This window comes from Hyla sarda, chromosome 7, assembly GCF_029499605.1.
Source record: "Hyla sarda isolate aHylSar1 chromosome 7, aHylSar1.hap1, whole genome shotgun sequence".
NCBI lineage: Eukaryota > Metazoa > Chordata > Amphibia > Anura > Hylidae > Hyla > Hyla sarda.
The window spans coordinates 32,682,608-32,692,944 of record NC_079195.1 but is presented as its reverse complement, the minus strand read 5'-3'; positions in this window follow the sequence as shown (position 1 = coordinate 32,692,944).

Sequence of the window (10,337 nt, the reverse complement as noted above, 5' to 3'; positions counted from 1 at the left end):
TCTGGAGAGTACGGGAGCAGAAGAAAAGGCAGTTTTGAGACGGTTGAACGCCTCTTCCGCTTGAGGAGGCCAGGACTTAGGGTTGGCGTTTTTCTTGGTTAGGGACACAATTGGGGCCACAATAGTGGAAAAATGTGGAATAAACTGTCTGTAGTAATTGGCAAACCCCAAGAAATGTTGGATAGCTCGGAGTCCGGAGGGGCGTGGCCAATCCAATACGGCTGATAGTTTGTCCGGGTCCATTTGGAGTCCCTGGCCAGAGACTAAATATCCTAGGAAGGGAAGAGATTGACATTCAAAGAGACATTTTTCCATTTTGGCATATAACTGATTGTCCCGAAGTCTCTGAAGAACCATGCGGACATGCCGGCGGTGTTCTTCTAGGTTGGAAAAAAAATCAAAATATCGTCCAGGTAGACCGCAACACAGGTATATAAAAGATCACGAAAAATTTCATTTACAAAGTCCTGGAAGACGGCAGGGGCGTTGCAAAGCCCAAAAGGCATAACCAAATATTCAAAGTGTCCATCTATGGTGTTAAATGCGGTCTTCCACTCGTCCCCCTCCCTGATGCGGATGAGATTATATGCACCTCTTAAATCCAATTTGGTAAAGATGTTGGCGCCACGTAGGCGGTCAAAGAGTTCCGAGATAAGAGGTAGGGGATAGCTTTTTTTTATAGTGATTTTATTAAGACCGCGGTAATCAATGCATGGTCGTAAGGAGCTGTCTTTTTTGGAGACGAAGAAGAATCTAGCTCCAGCAGGGGAGGAAGACTTGCGGATAAATCCCCTTTTTAAATTTTCTTGGATGTACTCCGTCATGGCTTGTGTTTCCGGAGCAGACAGTAGATAGATTCTGCCCCGGGGTGGAGTAGTACCAGGGAGGAGATCAATAGGACAGTCATAAGGCCTGTGAGGAGGCAAAGTCTCTGCTTGTTTTTTTGCAAAAAACATCAGCATAGTCCAGATAGGCCTTGGGGAGACCAGGTATCGGAGGAGCCATAGGGTTTTGACTGACAGGACTGGGAGCAGACATAAGACACTTTTTGTGGCAAGTATTACCCCAGTTCTTGATTTCCCCGGTGGTCAAATCGAGGGTAGGGGAATGGCGTTGAAGCCAAGGTAGTCCAAGAAGAATTTCAGAAGTGCAGTTAGAGAGGACCAGAAATTCAATCTTTTCATGATGGGGTCCAATGCACATTAAGAGGGGTTCTGTGCGGTAACGCACAGTACAGTCCAATCTTTCACCATTAACAGAGGCGATGTAGAGGGGTCTGGCGAGACTGGTCACTGGGATGTTGAACCTGTTAACGAAAGAGGCCAAAATACAATTTCCTGCAGATTTGGAATCCAAGAAGGCCACAGCTGAGAAGGAGAAGTTAGAGGAAGAAATCCGCACAGGCACAGTAAGACGTGGAGAAGCAGAGTTCACACCTAGAGCTGTCTCACCTTTGTGCGGAGTCGGAGTGCGTCTTTCCTGACATGGAGGTCGGATAGGACAATCCTTCAAGAAGTTTTCGGTACTGGCACAGTACAGGCATAGGTTCTCATTGCGGCGGCGTGTCCTCTCTTGAGGTGTCAGGCGAGACCGGTCTACTTGCATAGCCTCCCCGGCGGAAGGCACAGGAACAGATTGCAGCGGACCAGAGAAGAGAGGAGCCGGGGAGAGAAACCACCTCGTGCGAACAAAGTCCATATCCTGGCGGAGCTCCTGACGCCTTTCGGAAAAATGCATGTCAAAGCAGGTGGCCAGATGAATAAGTTCATGCAGGTTAGCAGGGATTTCTCGTGCGGCCAGCACATCTTTGATGTTACTGGATAGGCCTTTTTTGAAGGTCACGCAGAGGGCCTCGTTATTCCAGGACAATTCGGAGGCCAGAGTACGGAATTGGATGGCGTACTCGCCCACAGAAGAATTACCCTGGACCAGGTTCAGCAGGGCAGTCTCGGCAGAAGAGGTTTGGGCTGGTTCCTCGAAGACACTTCGAATCTCCGCAAAGAAAGAGTGTACTGAGGCAGTGACAGGATCATTGCGGTCCCAGAGTGGTGTGGCCCATGACAGGGCTTTCCCAGACAGAAGGCTGACCACGAAAGCCACCTTTTACCTTTCAGTTGGAAATTGGTCCAACATCATCCCCAAATGCAGGGAACATTGTGAGAGAAAACCACGGCAAAGTTTAGAGTCCCCATCAAACTTGTCCGGCAATGATAAACGGAGGCTGGATGCGGCCACTCACTGCGGAGGAGGTGCAGGAGCTGGCGGAGGTTGCTGAAGCTGTGGTAGAAGCTGCTGTAGCATCACAGTCAGTTGAGACAGCTGGTGGCCTTGTTGCGCTATCTGTTGTGACTGCTGGGCGACCACCGTGGTAAGGTCAGCGACAACTGGCAGTGGGACCTCAGCGGGATCCATGGCCGGATCTACTGTCAGGATTCGGCAGGCTGGAGGTGGATCCTCTGTGTCAGAGAGGGATTGGCGTGGACCGTGTCGGTGGACCGGTTCTAAGTTGCTACTGGTTTTCACCAGAGCCCGCCGCAAAGCGGGATGGACTTGCAGCGGCGGTAGCAACCAGGTCGTATCCACCGGCAACGGCTCAACCTCTCTGACTGCTGAGATAGGCGCGGTACAAGGGATTAGACAAGAGCAGGGTCGGACGTAGCAGAAGGTCGGGGCAGGCAGCAAGGATCGTAGTCGGGGGCAACGGCAAGAGGTCTGGAACACAGGCTAGGAACACACAAGGAACGCTTTCACTGGCACAATGGCAACAAGATCCGGCAAGGAAGTGCAGGGGAAGTGAGGTAATATAGGGAAGTGCACAGGTGAAGACACTAATTAAAACCCATGCGCCAATCAGTGGCGCACCGGCCCTTTAAATCGCAAAGACCTGGCGCGCCCTAGGGAGCGGGGCCGCGCGCCGGGACAGCACAGACTGGGGACGAGTCTGGTAAGCGGGTCGGGATGCGCACGGCGAGCGGGCGCGTCCCGCATCGCGAATCGCATCCCGGCTGGGGACATTATCGCAGCGCACCCGGTCAGCGGGTCTGACCGGGGCGCTACGAAGAGGGGAACGCCGTGAGCCCTCTGGGGAGGAGTGGGGACCCGGAGCGCTCGGCGTAACAGTTTTCTTAATTAATCATTGGGATGTTAAGGCATCATCAGAATGGTTAGGACAGAAGAGTCATAAATAGATAAGTGATCTAGGACGGATATGGTGCTGGTCGCCTGGTATAACGTCATAATTAGAGCTTGCCTAGGACTGGGGGTACAAGGGATTTTTTTTTCCCGTCAATAGCAGACTTCTGGAACTTGTCCCATTATAACTGATTGAATATGTGATATGTGTCGTCTTGTCTTAATGTGTCCATGGAAATTAGCTAATTCAGACGAAGAGGGGGAAATAACTTCCCTTCTAATACTAGATCTAATGTATTAGTGTTTTAAAGATATCTCCTAAAAGTAAGGATTTTTTTTAGAGGGTTTTAGTTTGCAACAGCTGGGGACACCCTGGGCTGTTTGTAGGAGACAGAGGGGGCTGAAGAGAAATGCAGGGTTTTGGAAAGTGCAGAAGTAATTTGATCTCATTGATAGAATTGCATATGGAGAGAAAGTGGAGGAAGGGAATTACACAGAGTTGTATGGAGTTAAGGAAAATGCAGTTTGATGCAAAGCATGTGGTGAGTTCAAAATGGAATTGATAAATTGTAGATATTAAGGCAGTTGCAAGTTTGAAATATATTGATGGTTGAAGGGATAAGGTGTATGTATGTGTGTATACATACATATATATATATATATATATATATATATACAATATTTATCGGGGTATACCACGCACCGGCCTATAACACGCACCCTCATTTTACCAAGGATATTTGGGTAAAAAAAGTTTTTTACCCAAATATCCATGGTAAAATGAGGGTGCATGTGTGCGCGTGTATACCCCGATACACCCCCAGGAAAGGCAGGGGGAGAGAGGCCGTCGTTGCCCGCTTCTCTCCCCCTGCCTTTCCTGAGGTCTAGAGCCCTGCTGCCGGCCCTTCTCTCCCGCTGGCTATCGGCGCCGCTGCCCGTTCTGTCCCCCTGACTATCGGTGCAGCGCATAGCAACGACGCAGGGGACGCCTGAAGCAGCGCAGACCCGACCCCGGCAACAGGTAATTATGCCACCGGGGATGGAGGGAGGCAACGGGGCAGCGGCGCCGGCAATGGGTGCCGCTGCCCCTTCTCTCCCCCTGGCTATCGGCGCCGGCAATGGGGCGCCGACACCGATAGTCAGGGGGAGAGAACGGGCAGTGGCGCCGATAGCCAGGGGGAGAGATGGGCCGGCAGCAGGGCTCTAGACCCCAGAGAAGCGGGCAGCGATGGTCTCTCTCCCCCTGCCTTTCCTGGGGGTGTATCGGCGTATAACACGCACATAGACTTTAGGCTAAAAATTTTAGCCTAAAAAGTGCGTGTTATACGCCGATAAATACGGTATATATATATATATATATATATATATATATATATATATATATATATATTGAAGTTAACACCAATGTACAGACATACATTTGTTTATAAACTGGTGATAGGATGATGAGAATTATCATATCTTCAATTAAGAAGGGGGGGGGGGGGGGGAGGGAGTGTGAAAATTGAACTGTCTGTATAATATTATCTGCCACATGCTTACTCCGTATGGGGGCAGCCATGTTACCACTCCCCTGCAGTCATTTTAACACACCTAGTCAATTGAAACATATATGATAAATTAGGAATACACGAAGTATGACCAGTGAATGGATTTAGGTGAAACTGTATATGTACATGATTGTCATATTGAAACTACTTGATAATATTTTATTAATCTCTTGCTTTGATAAGTTTGTTTTCGCAGGAGTGTAAGATGGATTAAAAAAAAGGGAAATTTATAAGGAAATGCAATTAACTGTCTGATTATATTATAGGAGTAACGAGAGAAGTTTGGCCAAGGAGAATAAAAATAACATAAAATAAATGAAAAAGTGATCACTGTTTAATTAATGAATATTACTTTAAGCATTTAAAATCAGCTAATGGTTTATTGATTAAAAATAATGCGCATTGAAGATGATTTTTTCCCAATTTTTTAAAGAGCTCTGTATATATTTTTTTATTCTTTTACATTTTGTTTTTGGTGAGAATGCGGGCCCTGTCTGTGTGTGTTGTATGTTGAGGGTTTGTAAATGTTGGTATTGTTACATGTTACATGTGTATGGTGTGTCTCCATGTAGGCACTGATTGCTCAAGAATTTTTTGAGAAAGGACCAAACCAAAATGAGGAAAAAAGCCAGACTCAAAGGGGTGATGACCAGTGACATAGAGGAGTGGGAGGAGAAAGTCAGGGCTTATAGGAAGATTGACAGAACAGCCTTGGTCTAAGGAAACACAGTCAAATTAAATTGAAGGAACTACAAATCTACTGTTTAAACTTGGATGTACCTGCATACACAATGTGATATACCTATACATTCTACATTGTATTTATTTGAATAACATCAATTTTAAGTGGATAACTTTATAATGATATTTAGTGTAATATGAAGATGCTGATTGTCTTGAACTTATAAGATTAAAAAAAAAAATTGAACTAAAATAAAAATATAATAATTAAATAAAAAATTCAAGAGCCATGATAGGATATCAGAGAATCCATGGTTAATGCTGAGTCATAAATGTAAGTTTGTTCTAAGTGATGTAATACATAAGACAGGATATATGGTGACCACATGCAGAATGAAGTTCTACTGCAATAAACCACTCGATCTGAGCTGGTGGTTCAGAGAAGTAGAGTTGAAGGTATTCACTGAGATGTGTAAGATATCTAAAGGTATGACACAATGAGTACGGGTACACTTTAATTACCACCCACAAGTATGGGCCTATTGACGTAAGAGTGTTGTTGAATCCTTGAGCGAACCAATCTGTAAATTTGTAATTCAAGTGTTCAAAGTCTTGGCAGAGAAAATGGCCATTGTAGAGATCAGAGACACATGAAGGAAACAGCCCCAGAAGCCAAGGGGATTAAATGGTGAAGGAGGCTGCAGCACTCCTGTTCCCCCACAATGATGGTACAAAGTGTACAGGTGGATGGGCAATGTGGAATTTTCTGCTTAGGTCTCTTGCAGGAACCAGCTATGCATGCTGAGAGAGACCAATGGAAGAAGAAAGAGGTGGTACAGGGCAAAGACTGCATCCGGAAAGAGTTGGTAAGAAAATGTATGTGCCAGCAGTCTTGTACCCCATGGTAACATATATGACCCCATACACTAAGCAGAGGGGAGCTATGTGCATAGTAATGTCAGTACATTGGGTCGCCTCAGGATTCAACAATGCATAAAGAAGGTATGTACAGACGTCATCATTTACATATGACCTAGGTAAAAAATAATAAAGGTACCTGACCAACATGCTCCATAAACATCTTACCTGTTTCAGAGAATATGAGTAGACTTCATCTAACTGCCTGGGGTAGGTAAATATCAGTATCTCCTAGTCTAATTGTACTGATCCCTAACCATAGATATAGTAAAGTATACAATTAAGAACCTTTTATGAAACTGTACCTAGTTCAGATTCTGTTGATTGTCACCCATTTCTTCAAAACCTTTGCAGGAAATAAGTGAGGAAAGAGAAGATTGCATATGATGATCCCGTATAGATGTATCTCTGATAACTGTTAAATCTATGTCTGTGCATAACCATGGTTGTTCCAAAGGTAAAGATAATCACAACGGATTATTAGGATGTAAAATTGTATGAGGAGAAACAGTAGGTGAACATGTACAAATAGCGGGGTGCAACAAGTATTTCAGTGACTAATAATGTTATAAAGGAAAGGAATACTTGGTGTAAGATTATAGAAAGGATAGACGTAGCTAGCCGGATGAGTACGTGGTAACTATCGTAAAGCATGGTATACTTGGGGATATGAAGTTTCGAGTTAAATTAGAAAGGAATTAAGCTGGGGAATACACATTAGTCAAGACAGGTCTGCCTATACACACTTCCATTAACAAACCTACAAAGAAATCTAAACCACAATTTAGAGGAAAACGAACAGCCCCTGCTGGGAGTTTTGATTCCTTTGTGTATATTAAAGGAGTCCCAAGGGGGGCCCCAGATGAGTTTTATAGCTAGAGGTCAAATAAAAAGACAGAGTTGAGTCAATAATATCCCAGATTGCCATGAGTAAAATTAATTATATCTATTATAACCAACTAAGATTAATACATTTCTTTGTAAATGCTCTTCAAGGTTAGACCGAACAACTAAGAGTCACATTCGCTATAATATTCCAAAATAGTACGGCATTAGATATGATGTATGGTGTAAAAGGAAAAAGGGGGGTATACAAGATGTTTGAGAAACTTGATGGACGTATATCTCAGCCAGTATAGGACCAGTAAAATAATCATACTCATAATTCTAATAATCTTGCTTTGTTGTGTGTTGTGTTTTGCCTTGCCTAAAGAAGAAGTAGTATGAGACGACCGTTGAGAATGCCACGCCAGTGATGACAAATGAGGACTTTGAGATTACAGATGAAGCCTATACCCCATTACAGAGCTTCAATGCCATCTATAACACCAGTGACCAATAGGGACAGCATCTGACTCCATATGTGTAAAGTCTGAAGCTAAGGGGGTCCATGGATAAGCAATGGGTCGTCTAAAGTACAATGAAACGTTCGAGAAAACACATTGGGGCAGATGAGTAAGGATGATGGAAATTAGGGAAAGGGAAAATTGGTCATTTAAGGGGGGACTGTGATAGATTTATATAGATTTATATGTGTGTATATATAAATCTTATATACTGTATATGTAAAATGCCCATTTAGGGTGAAGACTCCACATTCCTGTTATTTGTCTACTCTTCCCCTATCTGCTCTCTCTCATATCACCCCTCCCATCGTCTGAAGATTTTGAACAAAGAGAGCCCGGGAAAGACTGAAGAGTGGCATGCCTTTCCCCCTAGCAGGGGGTGGGAACTTATGTTAATGACAAAGGTGATATAAGCTTGAACGATTTAAAATAAAGCCCAGTGGACAGCACACAGGGAACGCTAAAGCACAATGGCTCTGTCTGATTTATTTCTCTATGCTTCGGTATATACATTCTGTATATGGATTTGGCCAGGAGTAAGATAGAGACAAGAACGCTGAATTAATCCACCACAACATTACCAGCACACAAAAGGTGTAGAAAAATGCTTCACTTACACCTACAATGATAAATGCTGTCCTGAATCTTCATTCTTAGATGGCATTATTGACCTAAGTTCATTGATCTTTCCCTGAACTGCAACCATTTTGTACAAAAGATGCTAAGCGTTTCATTTCTTAACCTATGCACTGCTGGCATGTTGGATGTTTTGGCAGGGCAATTGTACTGATGGATTCTCACACTCTTGCCTGCCACCTTCCTAGTTTAAATTCTTCTTTCAAAAAACTGAATTTAATTTCCAAAAACTGTTTACTATTCTTCATTCCCTTGAGAGAAAGATTTAAAACATAATTTAGTTTATTTCCTTATAGAGCTATCATGAGACACAAAGCCAAACTAAACTCTATTGGATGATTTTACTGGTGTAAAGTTGGTTGGCACAAAATTATAATATATTATTATATAATATTATATAATGAGATGGTGGAAGAAGAGTGTCCTAGCTCTAATAATTGGTGACTACACTTCATGCCCACTGTTAGTACTAAAGGGATGCAATAAATTAATCTCTTGCACTGTAAACCCCTCTATAAAGCCCTACTAGAACATTCAGATGAAGGTTTGTTCCTTTACTTGTAACTAGAGCACCATGTGTTGCAACAATATTTACAAGCACAGATATAGGTATCAATCCCTTATTTTTTTTTGTAATTCAATAGCCGTGTGTTTGTCCCACGCAGAGCAAAACTCTTACACAAGTTCTGTAAACATTACTGTCCTTGCCCAATAATTCTGGAATTACATAACTGGCAGATTAATTGTACTAAACTAATTATTAATCGCTCAAAGCAAGTTCAATGTTTACCTGTGATTTCAGGTCACTTTGCTGGAGAAGTTGTTAGATACAGTGTTGCTCCTCCATGTTCAAATATGACGATTAACTTTTATATGGCCTCCAACAGATTTCTTCTCCGCAGGCTTTAGCTGAAATTTTTAGTTGTTCCTGAGATAATGGGTGGAGCCTAGCCCCTGTCCCCTATACACTCCCTTATCTTTATAGTACACCCTAAGTATCAACAGCATGGTGGACATTATAGAACAGTACTGGACATTTTAGACTGTATATCAGGTCTGGGGACGAGAGCTAATTCAGTGAGTTGTTAAAATTTGAAACGGACAGGCTGTTCACCTGCACGAAACCCAATATCCTAGGTTATAGTGCGGGTGAACAGGATCAGGAGTGTTCACTTATGCAATAGCAAAGAGGGATGAAACTGCCATAACTCTGAAAATACTCTACCATTTAAATTTCTCTGCACAATAGAGGCGGGCAGTCGGCATACCGAGCATCCCTGGCTCCCTGTGCTTTCTGAGCTGAATGCTCATAAGGCTTTTCCAGTGACATAACAGTGAAGATATTTGCATATGCATCAGTATCTACTAAGTGTGCCGCCACCTGTTGGCTGGAAAGAAGATGCTTCTTCATGTATGTCATCACATGGATGGTGCTTTTTTTGGGTGGAGAGGACTTAGCTTAAACTATAAGCTAAAAAGGGGTTATCCCACCATAAGGTGATTTTAGTACTTACCAATCAGACAGTAATGGGCATGCTGAGGAGGAATCCGTGCTTGTCTTGAGACAGCCATGACATTGCTATGTTTTTGTAAAAAGGCTATTTCCTGTTGGAGTTTCTTCCCTCCAACTACAAGTCCCATGATTCCTTGGTTGTAAGTTTGAGATCATTTTTCTCCCTCCCACACATCAGCAGCTCCACCTATGGAAGCACAGCTGAGCTCCCTTCCATGCTGTGCTGTAAACAATAGACCAGTGTTTTCTAACCAGGGTGCCTCCAACTGTTGCAAAACTACAATTCCCTGCAGAATAATCACTCTCCCACCCAGCAGTCGCTTCACTCATTGCAGCAGAAGGGCTCCTTTGAAAATCTGTGATGTCTCAGGCTGCACTGCAACATGGGAAAACCTGAGATGACACCTTTTGTATGCTGTTAAAAATAAATGTTGGTTTTGCAATTCGTGGGATCTTTGGCCCATCACTAAATTACAGCCTCTGTAGCACTGTCAAATATATAAATGATATGGAGTCACACTCAAAATCAAAGTGGAAAAACCACAGTACAGGCTGATCCAA